The 19339-nt window shown below is 37.9% G+C and overlaps 1 protein-coding gene across 4 annotated transcripts in view; it reads right to left on the bottom strand.

The window, feature by feature from the left end:
• The window catches only part of PTPRN2 (protein tyrosine phosphatase receptor type N2), a 648013-nt gene that overhangs the window by 519993 nt on the left and 108681 nt on the right, over positions 1-19339 (bottom strand). The window contains exon 1 of one of the 4 annotated variants that reach the window (XM_083823706.1): positions 11658-11798. The exons of the other annotated variants lie outside the window; for them this stretch is intronic. The gene's annotated coding sequence lies outside the window, so the exon portion shown is untranslated. Of the gene's footprint in view, positions 1-11657; positions 11799-19339 lie in introns of those variants that run through there. 4 annotated transcript variants of the gene reach the window in all.

Below are 19339 nucleotides of genomic sequence, written 5' to 3'. Positions count from 1 at the left end.
ATATGTATGTGTATATATTTTAAATATAAGATTATAAAATTACTAAACTGGTTTGAAAGTCAGCAATATAAAAATTCAATTTCTAAAACTCTGCAGTTTTGAAACAAAAAATATCATTACTATTACCTTTTAATTTAAATGGGCTTTGCAGCTTTATTTATGTTGGCAGATAAACGGATTCAGACCATGGTGTATGCTTAGTAAGTAAACATCTCTGAGGAAAAAAGCAGGTCACCAGTGCATAAAGTGGATTTGAGAACTATTTAACTATGTTTCTCCGCTATATTCATTACAGCAAAGCACCCAGGGCATCTATTTGACTTTACATTGTTTATTGCAATTTCCTCTCCTGAAAATTTTAGACCTTGACAACCAGAAGTTACAGAACTAGCCCTCCAACCAAATTCACAGGAGAGTGGTGTTCACATTCAGTGAGAATGCAGGAGCTGAGTTAAAGTCAAACAATACTAAGTATTGAAATGCTTATGGGTTTTGGTCTTGACACCAAACAGTCACAGTAGCTCAGCATACGAAATCACTTTGACAGAGACTAGCTTTTTAAATAGTTTCATAAGGAAAATGTTCTGTTCAGCCCAAGCTATATTAGTAGGGAGAAAGCACAGAAGAAAAGTGACCGACTTTCATAACATTGCATATGGGCATGAAGCAGAATTTTGAAAATTCTATATTTTAGAGTTTAAGCAGCAGGGTATTCAGTTGCGTATTTGTTTTTTAGTTTGTTTTTTTTCTTTGTTTTGTTTTGTTTGTTTGTTTTGTTCAATGAGTTTGAACTTAATTATCAGAATTAAGCTCTGTAAATTAGGAGAGCTCTCTGACAATCAAAACAATTCCCCTAAATTTCAACCACTCTTATTGGTAGGTAGAAGTGTCAGTATTGTAACTCAATGGAAATGAGTCCAAATGCTACTGAGACTCTTCTTTCCTCTATACTCTTCACCATACTCATTGTCAGTGAATGAATATCTTCATTTTCCAACAGACAATGTTGGGCAATTGTCCACTTCCAGTGAGCAAGTAATTTCATAAACTAGAAAATAAACAAGCGCACAGAGGGTTGTTATAGTTAGTTTTTCCCAGTGAGGGTGAGGAAAAAGGAATGGGAAGACAAATAGAACAAGAAATAAAAGAGTAAGAAACAACGTGCACAGGCACTGTGAGATTAACATGCACAAAAGAAAGGAAACATTTCCAACAAGAAGCAGCAATACCAGACAAGAAGTCTCGTAACACTGGCCCAACTGCTTTGAGAAAAGCCAGCTCAGAAATCATGAAAAAGGCAGAAGAAATAGATTAAGTAACCTGAAAACTTGTAAGTTGTGAAAGGAAAAGAAATCTGGAAGAGGAAAGATCTGAGAATAAGTTTTATATTTTGCCTATGACTTTTCTGGCCCATGAAGTTACAGGTTGCCTTTGACTTTTCTTTACTGATAGCAAACTGGTGTGGAAATATAAAAATTATTTTCCCCACCTCTTCTTTCTGCAAACCCACTTATGTATGTTCACCTGAATTAATCCTCCTGCTTCTCTGACTATTCTCTAATTTGTTCTTTGTAAAGTATATTCAGGTTGGGGTCTTCTTAGCTATTAATGGTTTCACAAAGCATATGGGATAAAGTGTCTGCATTTCTTCAGCTGCTCGGAGCTGGTGAGGACAACCCTATGCAGTCTTTCACTTGCAGAAGATTTCCACAGAGGTAAGACAGAGGTGGGCTGGACAGCGCAGGATAAGCTCCCAAAACTCTCTGAATCTCTATTAAGATTCAGGATGAAAATCACGATGTTATCACTCATTCCTCTTATAGGCACTTAATAAAATGTTAAGGAAAAATCTTGACTTTTTAAAATCAAATACAGCTTAAAAGGTATAGAATTCCACGGTAAAGAATTCACCAAAAATTTAGCATGCACTTAAGTAGTGTTACTGGATATTTAACAGCTTTTCATTGCCTTTTTTTTCATACTTCGCTATCCTCCCCAAAAATGTTACATTCAGCATAATTTTATTCATTTCACATAATACCATAAAAAACTTTGAGGACACAGGTGGAAAATCTAATATGTCTACTTTCTTTCTTGAACAAATTAAATTTTCCATTTCAGTACTAAAATTCAAGTAGGGATATAGCTTAGAGTAGATTTGAAGGCATCAGCAGTGAAACAACATAATTCTTAAATCGTAAATGGAATTTTTTGACTGTTGGCATCAAGAGGACTTTGGCAAAAAAATGCAATATATTACATTTAAAAAACAGTAATTAATTCCATACAAAGCCAAGAGCTCGCTACTGATACAGTTATGTTTCTCCATTTTCTTCAAAATCCATACGATAAAAATATAAGCTGTTTTCATTCAGTAGCTGCAAACGTTTTCAGATAACTACATAGTGCTAGTCAAACTGACGATAACTGACCCGGGTATAGCCAGTAATTTATGACATCTGCTATTCACAGAAAAGAAGAACAAAACACTGATCATGTCAGCCTGGGATGCTTTATTTTAAAACATGCCTAAATTTTATCAGTAAAAATGCTAAGACCACTATTTTCTGAGAGAAAAATAAAAAATTAGTTGTTATGAGCATACATAAAATGCCATTAGTAGAAGAAAGCAAATTTATTCTTGTTGGAATTCTACTTGGCAACAATTCTGTAAAAGCTTTATTCTACTGCCTTGGATTTATATGTACTCCCGCTATAGAGTGAAATGATTGGCATGGTATAGTTGTCCTTGTGGTCTATACATATAAAAGATACTACTTTCAAAATATCAACTTGAAAAAGTGGCAGCAGGAGAATACTTAGTGACTTCATTGCCAAGATTAAGACAAACCTAGCTTGTACTAAAACTGTGTATAGCTTTTGGTTTAAGCTTCAGACGTATACGTTCATTAGAAAAAGATTTATAGTACTTTCTTCATACCTTGTCAGTTCAATTAATTCTCTGGTTGAAAAATGGAGAACACCAGACTGTGGAACTTCTTAAATTTTTAAGATATTAAGTAATGTGACAGGTCACAAATTTGATCTGAATTATGAGACATTCCTTCATCCCACCATGAGACCACCCTTCTGGCTATATACTTTATAAAATTATCTATTTTTATATCATTGTAATACATATATTATTTATAATAGTAGTCCTGTAGTTCAAAATAAGATCATGTAATACTAAAAGTATTGTGAATAGAATCTATGTTAATTTCCTTCAATTTCTTTAGCTGAGCTTAAAGACTAGATACCAAAACTACAGAACATTTGGAAGACTGAATTAGGATTTCTATTTAGAATTTCATCATTAAATAAATTGTAACATACATGGACTGTCATGAAGAAGAGGCATTCTCCAAACAATTACTCTATTTATTGCTTATTTTTAAAAAAGTTTCCCATGAATAAAGAAAAATGACATGTATTGGAGAAATCATTAACTCTGTTCAAAAATCATCAGGTAACTGCAAGGCAAAATTCAAAAGACACTGTTGGTATTTTTTTTCTAGCTTTCTGCAGTTTTATTACCATGTCCAGAACAAAGGAAATTTAAAATGTTTAGCAAGATGCAAGTCTGGGGGATCTGCTTCCCTTCATCTGGCTGAAATACTCTATAACAGTGCTGCCATGAATTTTACACGCTTTCTTTGAGCCTGCTCCAAAAACAAAAAGCATAAGCAAAATGAGAAAAGACAAAGGAGAAAGCAGGGGGAATCAAACTACAACTGTTTAGTTGAGTTTCAAAGTTTATTGTTACGCTTCGTAATTTAGTTCCATGAATCGCACATTCTAGGTTGACTCCCTTTTCCAATTACCAAACTCATATGCAATTTTTTAAGTAGGGCCTTCATTCTAGGGCTAAGCTTAGTGTCACCCAGTTTAGTCTTCACCTGGTGAAAGTATCCACAAAGCACAGCTGGAGACAACTAATATGCACTCCAGGTCTACACCCACCTGTTCAATGCACAAAGGTTTCCTTGAATTATACTGAGGTTACTGGTACCAACTACATAACTATTAAATACTGCGTACTACTAGAAATCTCCTTTAATCCTCTTGGCTACATTCAGAATTTTATTTCACCAATTCAGTTAACAACTTTCACCTTAAAATGGCCTAGAAATAGTCTCTAGAATCACAGTAGCCTGTGTTTCCCTGAGCTGGATTTTAGCTTTCCACCAAGAATTATGATCTTTTCCATAAGATGATGGTAGCACAAGTATCCCTTCAAGAGGAGGCTGCTCTAGGGCTGGGGACACAAGGAGCACATGGCAATAGCACAGCTTCATTTCCTCTCTGAGGATAGGACAGCATATTCTAAGGATACCCTACAGTGACCTGACAGAGAATACCTGTGGAAGAATAAAGTCGCAGATAACCTGGAAGTTTTGGAGCAGGACCACTATTGCCCAATGACTACATTGAAATGAGAACTTATGAATGTGGGAAGTGACCTATGACTGTTTGTATGAGGAGCCTCTGCCTGCTTCTTGGTGGCAGAATTATGGATGAGCACAATCAGGTCATCTGCTATTTATTACTACTTTTTTCTTTTTTTTTTTTGCCTGGAACTTACCTACCCCAGATTTCTAGAGTCCAACAGCAACTTGTTTTTGTAAAGGCAGCTCTTTACACTAGGCTCTGCTGGGTAAATTTCTTCTCCCAGTTCACCAGTACAACACTCCCAGTTACCATTCGTAGTGAGCTCTTGTGGAAAACCAGCATCCAACCCTTCACTTGACTCCATATCAAAATAATTTGCAATACGACATTTCTTTTCAGGTAATGCAGTTATATGCAGACTCAGTACATATTGTATACTGCAACCTACATCATTTACCTACCACACAGAAGTCAGCCTGTATCACCCCAGCAAGACTAAATTTTGACTTCTAAAAGCCTTCAAGCCCAATTTAGAGGCATTAGTACCTAGATGATGAATATGTTGGGGCACACATTGAATAAGAGTCCACATTAGCCTTGTAGTGAAACTGCAGTAATACCGTGGATAAATTAGGTTGCTTTTCTTTAAAATGTAAATATATTTGTTTCAGAGCATAGGTGTCAGTAGAGCCATAGTTTTCAGTTATGTATCCTGCTTAGAAATAGAATTGTTTGGGGTTGTGTTTTGTTTCTATTAACAGTCAAGGCATCAACAACACCAGAAATGACAAAAATGTTATGACAAAAATGTCTGAAGCCTTTGAAAAAGATCAAAAGTAGAGGGATTTGTTTGATCTAATTTGCTTTAAAAGTGAATATTGAAATATTTACCATGCTTAGCTCCCATATAAGAAAATTACTGCGCAATTCCCCTCTTTCCTCCAACTCTGAAAACTCTCTGATAGCTTCTCCAGCTTTTTTCCCCAAAAAGCTTCTAAATCTAAACATATAATCAACAAGAAGAACTAAAATTACAATTGCAGAGCAATATTCTGTTCTGTAGTAAGCTGAGTTCACTTAACCTCGTGATCAAAATGTACAGTACATCCTAGTATTTGCTCTTGTGTTTGTAGGAAATTAATATTCTGGCAAGGTGCACTCAGTGTGTGACTGAATTCACAAATGATACCATCGACAATAAAAAAAATAAATCATGTTTCATACTAAGACATCATAGCTTTTTTCAGATGAAAATTATCATTGGAAACAGACATAAAACATAATCAAATGGACCAAGAAAAGAATAAAAGAAAATCTCAGAAGGTTTAAGTATTTGAGATAAAAGACATAAAATAACTTTGGATATAGAAAAAAAAATGCAGTTGAATAACAACAGAGAAAGATACTGAACAGGAGCAATATTTTTGTGCTTCAGAGTCTATGTTTCTTCCTTTCAGTGATCCCCAGTGAAACCAGTAAGAATTTACAAATTAGTACTGGAAGAGCAACACTGAAAATATGCAATAAATGTGACAGGAGAAACCTGAAGATCACACCTATGCCCATTATATGATAATGTATCTCATACCTTCCTATTGCATCTATACACAAAGGATTATAACATTTCATATAGGTATTTTATAAGATTCCTTCAACGTTAAAGCAAGAATTACAATGTAGAATATGGAATCAATTTTTCCTACTGTTAGCTTAATAGTAAGTAAACACTTTCACACACAAATCACCGAAGAGATCACATCATTCAGCATTAATTTGCAGTGCTATATTCTTTAAAGCCCATTCTCACAGCATATTTCTATTTGTATTTGTATCTCAGTCATGGAACATACAGTCACAGAGTGTTCCCGTTGTATTATCTAAAGCTTTAGTTTATACAATTCTGCCCCGAGGACCTTAAAAACAGACGTGGTTCTCCAAGCCCCGGGGCCCACTGCTGTTTCCCACTGGTTTCCCACCAGTTCCTTACTGGTGAGAGGAGGCGAGGTGACCAGCTCAGCACAACCTGCACACCTGTGGAAGTCACAACTTTCACAGTACGTCCATTAAATGCATTCAGAGATCTACAAAGGTATGGAAAAGCATTACCTTCCCCCTTACCCATCCAAAATCATTTCGCTGGTGCTGCTCTCACAGTCAATTATCCAAGCGGCAATCACCGGACGGCTTGGTGTGAAGCTGAGCACCCACCACCTGGAAGGTGCCCAGCACGCAGGCTGGTGCCATGCCTGTGCTGTTTGCTGCATGGGAAGTTTTCAGCCTCGGGGCATAACAGCGTTCTAGTACCAAATGTCTCACTTTGCCCAATTAAAGCCTTAGAAATTCACGAGGTAAATATCTGGGGATTACTTGGGTCATCACATCTTTCAGGACACTGCATTTCATGTGTTTATGTTCTACTTTAAATATTTTAGACGTGTATTAGCAACAGAGGAAAAAAATCACCAACTCAAAGCTAAAACCGAATCAGCCTTGACATTGCTGAAAAAGAAAGGAAGATTAAATCCCATAATCAATAGGCACTTAAGCAGACAAATTTTCCACAAGCCTGTGCCAGAAAGTTATGGAGAACAGGAGGACTCCACAGGACTAAAAATTGAAAGCAATGATGAAAGACAGACTGCACTGAGGCTAGGTCATAAGCAATACTCTTCAACTTGGCACAAGAAAAAGTAATGGAAGTTTCTTAATTGGCTAAACCACATCTGTCTAACATTTTGACAGAATTAACAATGAAAAGTAAAGTCTGTTGCTGCCACCGAGGCATGTTGATACAAATCTGGTAATTTGCATGATTATAAACCAGTCATTTTTATAAGTATTTCTATGAGAAGTAACATGTTCATAAGTCTAAAACTCTAAGCTCTTGAATGACATAGCTCTTTTCTGAGTGAATTATAATCTTATGTTCCAATTTATGCAAGTGGCTCCATGGATTTCAATAGGATGCTCCAAGTGGGCAAGGATTACAGAGCGATACCCTACAAATATACATGCCATACCCTTGCAAATGATAAACAAGCAAGAAAAAACAAACCAAAAAAAAAAAAAGGAAAAGTTCTTTCTGGATGCCCATTTACCCTTTGAAGTGTATATTTACCCATTTGCAATGAACGCCAGGTCAGCGCTAGCCAAACTAGCACATTTATACAGCACCATGCAGGGATATTAGCTGAGGTCTCAGAGAGAATATAACATCGTTAGGGCAACATTGTGCATGGGCTAATTAGGCCTGCCTCTCAAGCAAGGCTAATTATTCCCAGTACAGCACCAGACTGATATCTCTCTGCTGCTTCTGGGTTCTGGAGCTAGACTATTCAGCAGTAGCTCAGGGATCTCTGCCCCACACTGTATTCAACATGGTAAACAAAATGGTGAGAAATGGAAGTATTATTCTGAGATAGCTGCATGATGCACTGTACTGTCTCGCTTCATCTGTCAGCGACATCAAAATGAAGGATTAACATGCCTATGCACTGAAATTGTCTTTTAAATGAGAAATTCCACCACTAGACCAACAGTTGTGCTACAGAGAAAAGTTGGGCTGAAGGGAACAAATTGCCCAGGACTGGAGCATCTCACCAGGCACATGCCACACTCAGTAGTTTCTCAGAAAGAAAAGGTAAGTAGAGGCTAGAGAGAGGCTAAAGACTACTGCTGTTTTTCTTAAAGACAAGCTTTAAGTCAGAGCTAGTATAAAACAAAGGTTTTTATTCTGTTGGCAAAGAAGGTCTCAAAAGCATTAAAGTGTAAATCAGAGTTCCCGTTCTGTGCTGAAGCATTGGGCACAGTTAACAGAGAAACCTTGCAATGTCTTACCACAAGTTTCAAGGCTTAGAAGAGTTTGTTGTTTCAGATGCAAAAAGAAATAGCACATCTGTGTTGACGAGTGACCTTGCAGAGCCCAAGCTGGAACCAGCAGCTGGGCTGTGACCAGAGCCAGCTGCCCTGGAAGCACACCAGGTCCCAAGTCTGGGTGCAGTTGCAGACCCCTGCACTGGGTGGATTCAAGCAGGCAGCAGGGTAATCTGCACCAGATAGGGAAGGAGGAACTGTCTGACATTCCACATAAAAAGAAAACAGTGCTTTTACATAAAGCAGGGCTTCTGCAGATGGAGAAGACAAAAATTACCAAGAGCACTGCATAAGAAGGTCACAGGAAGCTTCCTGTTTATTCAACGGAGAAGTTGTCTTTGTGCCTTTAATTCAGCTATCTTCTTATGAAAACAGCCTTCAAAACAAAATGGCAAGGTGAGGTCTTTAACATCATCACTGAACTGAATGCAGCTTGTTTCTTCACATCTCTACCAAGAAGCCCAGCCTACAAGAACGAAGTCATAACACACTCTGCTAGGGTTTGAACCCTGCGCTGCTGACATGCTTCTGCAATGAGACTGAATTGCCAAGAGCCTCCCATTCAGGACAGTGTTTCTGTCCAGGTCTAGTTGCGATCCAGGTAATAATAAATCTAGTTTTCAAAACAAACTCTAACAGGAAATGTGAAATAACAACAGAAATAGACGCTAACATTTTAAGCCATTAGCATATAGTAACCACTTCTCGTTTTTCTAACTACTAAAAGTAACGGCTAGTTGTTAGCAGTGTAAAGATTTGAAAGGACAAATAATTGTTTCTAATGAAAATGAAAGAAAAAAAAAAGAAAGAAAAAGAATGAAAGAGGGATTCAATGACAGCTTGTTCCTTGTAATTCCAATAGAATTAAACAATCAGTTTTGATGAGGGGAGCACAGGGACAAGGCAGAAAGACATCATCAATTTAAAAGTCAATTTACCTTTGTGGTTACCAAGCTGTAAATGAACACCTCTTCTGTAATAGCATAAGCAGAGATTTCTTGGCAAGGGGTTGCCTAATACCTGCCTTATACAAAACGTACAAATCCAAAATCTGAAATCCTAGGCCATATGGTAGTAAAATAAGTAACAAGAATCTCTGTATTTATTTGGTCCTATTCCTTCCTGCTGCACAACCTGTCCATTGTAAATCATATATGTATATATATTCGTGTGCTACCATGAATGGAAGAAGATTCAGATCATAGCCCACATATTCTCTCATCACACAGACACCATACCAACACCCAAAACACTGCATTTTATCTCCAGAACAAGAGGCAAAAGCTATGAAGCCCACTAGGTATTGGACTACTGCAGATTTACACACCTGGGCATAAAGAGCATAAAACCTTAGACAAGAGGAAATAGTGGTTTAGGGAAGAGGAGGAGGGGAAATCTTGCTCAAAACTAAGTAATTCATAAAGGACACTTTAAAAAAAAAAAAAAAAAAAACAGCCTGTAGAACAGAGAAATGCTGATAGCAACTGAACATTTCATCTTTAACATGCATATCCATTTTCCACTCCATTTTCAGAAATATCGTTATCTATTCTGTACAAGCTGACAAAAAGAAACGTTTTAGTAACTCAAAGCTTATCCCATCCAACCTCTGCACTTGTATACTGTTTAATGTGCTAATGCCTGATTGTTTCTGATAAACAGATATGGTATATCTTGCTAAAGCTGGGGATGTGTTTAGCGCTCGGTGATGCAGTGACAAATAGCCTTCTCGATTCCTGACAAAATACTCCCTCTGCTGTACAATACACACCGTTACATAAAGCCCAGTGCACACAGATACACATTTAAACTATAAAAAGGTCATGCGTATAGACAGGTTTTATAAAGCAGACAAAGAACTCAATCTTCCAGATTTTTTTCTGAAAATAGAAGTATTGTTTGTATGCACCAAATATAAAGTTATTTGTGACTTAGTTCAAACAAACAGGGTAACTATCCTAAGGTATAAACATATAGCAGGTGCCCCAAACTCAAAGACCATTACGTTCCTAAATGTTTCAGTTCAATTTGCAGTGAGTGTTAGAAAACAAGAACTCAAATGCCCAGTTTAGATAGAAAGGTCAAAATACACATATCTTAATATAAGGAATATAGAATGAAGGAATGAATTTTGCCATAATTTTGTTTTGTGTTTAACTGCTACTATTGCATAACCAGAATTTGCCCTCACTCAAATATTCTCTCTATATATAGTTTCATCATGCCTACCTGAGAAATAGTAAGATGGGTAACGACTGAAAAGCTTAAATTTTCTGATGGGCTGGAGAAATGTTTCAAGCTAAATTTTCCATTTAGAAATGACGTAATCCCAGCTGTATATAGAAACTCAGAAAACCAAAGCCATTCAGGAGACCATGTCTGGAACAAAGTGAAATGGTTGTGCTGAATAGACCAGAATGAATAGGCTGTCCCACATAAAACCAGACAGACTTGCAGTACATGAACTCCTGGAGTACTATCCACATGCCACGCGTGTCACAGAGTCCCTGCTCCAAAGAATATGGAATGAACTCTCCAAGTTTATGTCATAAATCTGGTTTTAACATCCAGAGCACACAGCCTCCTCTCACCCCAAGAAAGCTGAACACTTCTAGGTAGAGCATGCACCAAAGGACATGCAGAACCGCAAAATTAGAAGATAAGTTAGTTTTTAAAGATGGAGATTAATATTATTGGAGGGTGGGGGGGAGCATTCAGATAGTTCCCCAATCTACTTCTGTTTGTACCTCCCCACCCTCCCCAGGCTCTTCCACTGGTACAATTTCAATTCACGGAAATGTATTTAAGAAAATAGTAACTGAGGAATAAACTGATCTGTAGGTCATGTTTTCATTATATATGTTTTGGGTTTAATCTATGGAGATTTTAAGAATATAAGGTTTTAGGATTAATTTAAGGTTTATTATCATTATTCACTAAATTTCAGTAAAAATTCAAAATTTATCTAGCTATCATGAAGATCACATACAGAAACTAACCATTCCATGCCAGAGAGATGAAAACACTGTAATAACAATAATCTTGACTTATACGTGAATATAAAAACAGAATTTCTTTCTAGGAATTCCATTAAAAATATCGTTTTAAAGTAAAAATAAAGATCAATTGCTTCTACTGTATTAACAACTAGTTGTGTGTTTTGTTTTTTTTTTAAATGAACATTCTTAGTTGATATTGCTTCTTTTCATTTCAAAAACATGTCAAGAATATATAATTATCCGAAGAGCAGCATTCAAAAGAATCTCCCTCTGTATTATGCTTCCTGCGAGAAAAATAAACTTCATTGTTTGCTAACAAATAACAATTGCAGCTTGCTGCAGGGTATACTCAAGTGCACATATGGAAGAAAATCCAAATTGTTCCTGTCATACCTTTGAGTCATGTGGCACACGGATACAGATGAGGAACAAGAACTCCATTCAAACAGAACAAGGATCAGGGCACGACTGATCACAGCCCCAGCATCACGCAGTACAGTCCACGTTTCAGAAAAGCTTGCCAAGATCAGCCCTTTGCAGTGTATCAGGACTGCCACAGGATGGCAGAAACAACACCTGAAAATTTCACTGGCTTCACAAATTCCCAAGATGCCAGGGAAAGGCCATAACCAGATGAATTCTGCTGCTGCCTGCGCTCTGTTGCAGTTGCGGAACAAGTGCCAAGGACATGAAGAAGTTTACAAAACACTCTGAGAAGCCATAAACACTACAAAAAAATTTGAGTCCTTTTAGTGCTACTCATTTCCACGTTATAATCTCCTAACAGCTACAACAAATAGTTGCAGTTTATGCCTTGCTGGAAAAAATAAGCATCGGCTGAATTTTTAAACAATCGGTTCACGGCAGGTGGGTCATCCCCTCGTGCCAGGCTTATGACAAGCTCCGTGTGATGTGCCTCGGAGCACGCAGTCTCAGATGGAAAGCACTGCCAGACGAACCTTCAGGCTTCCTGTCCAAGGAATGTGTTGTCTGTGCACAGCTCGTAGGACAAGCAGAACAAACAGAGAACGAACCGGCAGCACACTCGCACCACAGAGCACGTCAGGCCCTCTGGCAGGAAGTCATCCCCAAAGATTTTTATTTTGCTTTTTCAAGCTGTGTAGTACCACTAACAAGCATCTGAGAGACGCAGAGTAACTGGGAGACTGTCACTTAATGAATAACTGAACTAAGGCACAGCATACCCCAAAAGAAGAGCTTGCCTACATGGACACTCAACTTCTTTGGTCCAACAGCCTTGCATGTGTATTTTCTTCCTGCAGTCATAGTATTAGCAGGAGCCAGGGAATGACAAGAAATGGCTTACCCTGGACTCAGTGACTTGTACTGCCTACAGCCCTGACACGGGGAGACCCCAGGATGCTGCAGACGATGTCTCCGTTCCTCCCCACTGCTCTCCTTTCCTGCCACAGCAACCTGATGTTCGACGGGTAGGAAATTTAGGAAGGAAATCTGTGGGAAATTTCTGAACTTTATAAGCTCAGAAAAAGCAACCAAGACTTTGCTCCTTTAACTAAAGCTTACTGTACTGTATTTAAATCTGTTTGGTGTAGCAATCAAGCTGAGGAAAGTCTTGATCACAGAATCCACAAAAGATTTTAGAGACATTTTTCCTCCCAGGATGGAAATATCACAGGATTTCATTTCAATGCTTTTGATCCTCACTGAAAATATGAAGCCTCCTCTTTTTATTAGGCTAGGTAATTTTAGCGTGTCTGTTGAAACACCATTTAAGATGCACCTTTCTTTCTTGCTGCATCAAGTAATAGCCTGAATTGGGTTTAATTTCTACCTTTTTCCCTTGTTCTCTTCCTATGAAAATGAAGACTTTCCACATTAAAATTACTGTATCTCCTTCCTGCTGAAAGAAAAAAAAAAAAGATGAAAAAGTAACTGACGTTGTTGGCAAGGCCTCTTTGCTTTAGCTGTGAAAAAAAAATACTCATGGAAAGAAAACTTCAGAATTTCAGAATAGTAAGAACAAAAAAAAAAAGATTTTTCCAGGTTTTGGACACAAATAAGGATACAGGGATTTAGTCAGTTGAACAAATTGTATATTTTAGCTAATCCAAAGAAACATATGTTCTGCTTTACTGCTAAATTTGAGAAAAATGTTAACCATGTCCCTGGCCCAGTCCTCCATACAGGATTTATAACGTAACACCTTTCCAGTCCTTTAGCAACAGGCTCATCACTAAATGTTTTCTGCTAGCTGTAAGAATCTTCTTTCCCTGTGGATCTTCTGATTTCTGGGTTTATCCAACTGGAATTAATGGAAGCCAATAGCCTCGAGAGCAGCTTTTATTTTTCCAGACTACTACCCGTTTCCTCTTGTTTCTTCCCTGGAAAGCACCACACACTGCTCTCTGCTTTATTAAGGCACCAGCTTAACCAAGTTGAAGCAGCACAACAGTAGTCTTAAATTAATTACAGTGTCATCCATCCCTTCCCCTGACATCTGAAGATGGCACCTCATAGCAGCTTCTCCTTTAGCATCGTCTTTAGAAGTGATACATGGCTGCAATTTTCTTCATCTTCTAGGACTGCCAGCACAGCAGCAAGCCTGGGGACTTTGTGTTGTTGCTGGTATTTTGATGATAACAGCTTTGCACCTTTAACACGTACAACGGTATTGAAGGTGTTCAGGAAAGTGCCAGATTTTGACCTGCTCTGCATTTGTGTCTACAGCTGTCTATTCATTTTACACAGCCCAACGCACCATTGAGAAGCTATCGATTTTTCAGCATGGTGAGCCCTTGCTTTCTTCTCTAACCATACTTGAAAGTTGCTGCTTGTGGATAAAAAAATGCATCCGAGATTTCAGCCACAAAGGAACTTGCAGACCTCCAATGACAGAGTCATCTCCAGATTATACAGCCTGTCCCTGTTCAGTGTTTCGGAAATAAATGATAGTGCATTTTACTTATCTTTCTCAAAAAATAAAAGATAAAAAAAAATAAAATTTTAAAAAAAGTCTGTTTTGCTTTGCTGGATTATGGATATCCACATATTGGCACTGTGACCTTTTTCTCCTTGTTTCCATTAGTGAACTTCAGCAACTGCACAGATTACCCTAAAAGCAAGTGTAGTCTATATATTAGGTTTAGAAACAGTATATTTTCTAACTGCTTTTCAGTCGTATTTTCTTCATAATTCAGTGAATGTTTTACATTTGCATTTGAGCAATCTCACATAGAATCAGAGAATCACTTAGGTTGGAAAAGACCTCTAAGATCATCAAGTCCCACCGTTAACCTAGCACCGCACCACATCTACACGTCTTTGGAAGACCTCCAGCGATGGTGACTCAACCATTTCCCTGGGCAGCCTGGTCCAATGCCTCACAACCCTTTCAGTGAAGAAATACTTGGTTTTACAGTTGAAATGCCTTGCTTTTCTGTTACCTGCCACTGATTTCTCTCAAGCATTTATTTGATGATTGAGAATACATACCATAATATTAAATATGTTTTCACGTCCAGCCCACTGTAAATTCATGCTAAAAATAAACATGGAAGGCTTTACATAACAAGCGAAACGTCATTAAGAGTATGTATGTCATACTCCAGAGCAGATGGAGATGATAACTGTATCATGAGCGTGGATGAACCACGAGCAGTTGCAGCACCTCTTCGTCAAGTGTATCACATATACATTCGTTTTCCTTCGTACGCGAATAAAAAATAATTCGCGGTACTTACATCTTGACGGGTGGAGAAACTATCACTTTGAAGTGAATTTCCAAATAACACTGAATTTCATTTCAGAAAGACAGACAGTAGATATTTTAGCAAGTTCTGCTTAACTCACACCATAAAGAGATTGGGAAAATATACTATGTTATAAAGAAGTACAACACCTGTCAGTCCTGAGGTATGCAAAAAGGCAAAAAGTTCCCATTTGCATCAACTTTCAGAAGTCCAGCTCCAGCTCTCAGTTTTATGTATAAGAGACACAAAATTCCTAAAACGCTAAACATTCTCCCCACATTAGATTTGTTCTGAATGTAACTCACTTCAGGCTATAAAGTAGAGAAGATTGCTCGTCACCTTTACAGCTGAAAGGCACAGGTCTGCTGCATTCTTACACTGGGGGCCTTTTCATGGCTCCCCCTCAACCCTCAAGTCTTTGAAATACCCTTAGTTGGTAATCTACTCATCAACTATTTATATATTCACCTTTTTGGACAACAAGAAAATACTGCAGAAGGTAAAATTAGCCAAAAACTAGAAGAAAATCTAGAACTATAAAACAGAAGAAAACAGAAGAACCTTTGTGAACTTGGTTGGGAGAGGCAGCCCAAAAATGCACTTTCATATCAAATCATCCATACCTCACACTTAAATTATCTCCAAATAAGAACTTTACAAGAAAAATATCGTATAAAGTGATCATATATAAAACCTGCAGGAAAATAATCTCTCAGTGTCAAAACCAACAGTTGGTTGCCAAGCTCTTCATATCACAGTTGTCTTCTCAATGACCAACAGCGGGTTTCCGAGTAAGCATCTTTTAAAGATTATTAGGAGCACAGTGTTTTAATACAAGAGGATGACTCTATCTGACTGCACATTTGGGTAAATACCAGACTGTGTTCACAATTTAAAAGTCATTTTCATAACTACAGTGGCCAGTGAGAGAACAGTGATGTAAATTTTGATTTCAGAACACAAGATGGCAGCCTCCAAAAGGGAATAGGAATTTGTCCCAAATTGCTTCCAAGAACTTCAAACAGTATTCACAGACCTTTTAATAATGACACCGTGTTTGAACTGCAAGTGTTTAAAAGGTTGACCACATTTTTCATAAGGATTAATCACAGAAATCATGAATAGAAGCCAAAAAAGAACTACATCTCCTTAAGTATTTCTTAGGTTTGTATTTCATTAAGGGAAAAAAGCATATTCAAAGTAGTTTGTGGGAAATATTCAACATATTTCCCTGCATGATTTCTCAAAAGGCTTTGTTTCCAAAGATGAAAAGACAGATTGCTATTCCAAAACTAAGATTTGTAAGTAAAATTTACAAGGGCACAATATATAAGATCATCCAAGAACTAGTTTTATCTTTACCTTGCAAAAATGAATGAAATGAAACTTTCTTCCCATAAATGACCAAATGTTTTATGTGCATGGCTATGTTGTGATTTACAGGAGAGCAGCCAGAAGACAGATTTCAGTAACAAACACCGGATCATATTAATCCTCAGTAAGCTTCACTGACATTGCTGGTTACGTGAGACTGTGTTAAGTATGCTACGCACCGTGCAAAGTAGAGACCTAGTGCAGTTTACTTTCCTCCTTAAATAACATGCAAATTGTTTGCAGGCAAATAGACATACAACTTCATGGATGGGATTCATCTTATGTAATTTCTACCTACAAAATCCAGACAAATTCTTCCAGATTCTCACATAGCAGAGAAAAAAAAATAATGACAGATGTCACAAGGAAACTCTGGGGAAAGAGAACCTGAAAGGATATTTTTTGACATTGCCTTCCCCTTCAAACCAGTTATTTGTATAGCAATGACTTTATCACAGATTGCATACATGCTCCCACAACAAAATGCCTGTTCCATTCAATGCCATTACATTTGTATTCACATCACAGTCATAATAATGATTTAATTAGGTCTTAATAAGTCAAAATACCTTTTAAAATATATGCATGACTAAATCCAAACAAAATAATCTGAAAATAGTTCTACTGTTCTTCACCTTTTTAAGCAGATATGCTAAGAAGCCATTACACCAAAATATATTAACCTAACAGCTAGCTAACAAAAAATAGATGCTTTCCACATCAAAGATAAATCATGTTTCCTATTCCTTTTGTAATCAAAGCTTTCACTTCCCCTTCCTTCCAGACGCAATGTCCTTTCCTTCAACATTACCCATAAAAACCCGTGTACCTATTGCCCAGAGAAAAAGCCTAGATTGTTTAGACTAAATATCTAAACATCTAAATTGCTAAAATTAGGCAAATTTAATCCCATATTCAAAGCTGCAGCATCCAGATGAATAGGACCTGTATTGGCACCAGTGAATAAAAGTGTCTGTGACTGGAAAATTAGTTTTACACTACTTACTTAGGACGTAAGTTCAAGAACAGACAACGGAGACACTTCAATAACAATACGCATCATATGATAACCATTTTATCTGTAAGGTTTCTATACCATCCAAATGCTTCCCCACAAGTCATATGATACCTCAAATGATTTGTAATAAAAAAGCAAAGTGACAAAAAACTTTGATGTCTCACAAAGTTTAAAGACAATTTAAAGCTTGAGGCTGGCATACAAGACAAGTGTGTAGGCAGGCAAAATCCTCTACAAGAGCAAGGCCTGAAGGATGCTGCAATGAGAATCGTAACTAATATAACAGATGGTAGAGCACAGCACACCCTTGTATTCTGGCACATTTCAGTTACTGCCTATCATTTGGTTGCACCTGTGTCTTTCTCTACACAAAGATTAAAGTCCTGGGAAGCTGAACATATTTTGCTTCCATTTTTTGTCTGTACCACACAGTTCCTCTGGCTCTTGATTCTCTGAGGTCTCCACCTAGGCAAGCTGGCATCACAGGGAAAATAGGATGCGCGTTCAGACCTTGTGAGATCAGACAGCCCATCACCCACCCCTGAGCAGGAGCAAAAATCCCTAAACCTCTCCTGTAGACTACATCTCACTAGGAACCTACTTCAGTACTTCTTATCTGTAGGTTCTGGACATTTTAACTCATGTTTGCTCTTGATATCCCATTCTGTAGTTGTTTTTGGTACAGGGAGACATTTTCTCCCCTCCCAGACTTTTTTTTTTTCAGTCTAAAGAACACCAATCCTTTCATCAGTCTTCCTTCACATCATCTCTGCATCATGACAAATGGATGCCTTCCAGCATCAGAACTGGGCCTTTCTCCAGAATAAGCCTCACCAGTGCAGACTGGAGTAGGATTATATCCCAGACGTTTGACACAACATTCCTGCTTAAACATACCAGTAGGACACTTGATTATTTGGTAATACGATGATGGGACTGAATAGGCACAGCTTGCGATGTGCATTACAACCCAGTGTTTTCTGCTTCTTAGCTAGCTGTCCCTTCTCCATGCATGCTATACTACAGAAAAGTGCAGCACTTTATGCTTTACAGGATTGCACTGCATTTATTTCAGGCCATTTATCCTTTTATTTTTTTCCCTAAATCATTATGAATTTCAAGCCTGTCATTGGATATGCTGACAGGCCCTCCTGGCTTGTACATCACCAGCAGATTTCATAAGCATGCTCTCAGCTGCATCATGCAAGTCATTATGAAAACACTGCAAATTACCAGATAAGCATCTCCGAACAGGCAGCCAGCCGATCTGTGACCACCTCCCAGGGAGGCGTTCACCAGAATCACAGGGGACAGGCTAAAATCCCAGTGATGCTGCAGCCCCCAGGCCTCCACCTGTACCAGGTCCCATCCTGGAGTGGGATTTAATCCATCAGTGAGGCATGCACCAGGGTTAGGGCTTTCTCCTGGACAATATTTGTACAACTTGCTTGTGAGAAAGCAAGTGTCAAAAACCTCCCTGAAGTTAAGATTTAGTCAGGTTTATTGTGCTTGCTTAGCCCTGTGGATTATTATGCCATCACAGGATTAAATTAGGTTGTGAAGTATACATATTCCAACCTTTTCCCAGAAATTTAAGATAAACTTATATAAGATAAATTTAAGATAAACATATCCTCCCCATCTCACATCCTGCTTTAAGTTAGCTCTACATTACCTTTTATTTTCCTAGAACACCAGACCCTCTCTGTGACTTCTCCGGGATTACTGCTGTAAAACTGGACCGAATAAATTTCATTGCACAGCACCCGGAAAATGGGTGAGGTAATCTCGAATCATCTCACTGAAGTGGTTTCTGACTTTTGCTTCTTCCCTGTTCCAGTAGAGCTGTTACTACTCTGCTGCTTTTGTTAACTATACAGAGCTAACCATTTTTTTTTGCAGACTTAATACTGAAGGAGGGAGGACAAAACACTTGTCTTTCCCATAATATT

This window comes from Anser anser (genome assembly GCF_964211835.1).
Source record: "Anser anser genome assembly, chromosome: 2".
Lineage (NCBI taxonomy): Eukaryota > Metazoa > Chordata > Aves > Anseriformes > Anatidae > Anser > Anser anser.
The sequence above is the reverse complement of the archived record's forward strand: the minus strand, read 5'-3'. Positions and strand labels throughout refer to the sequence as shown.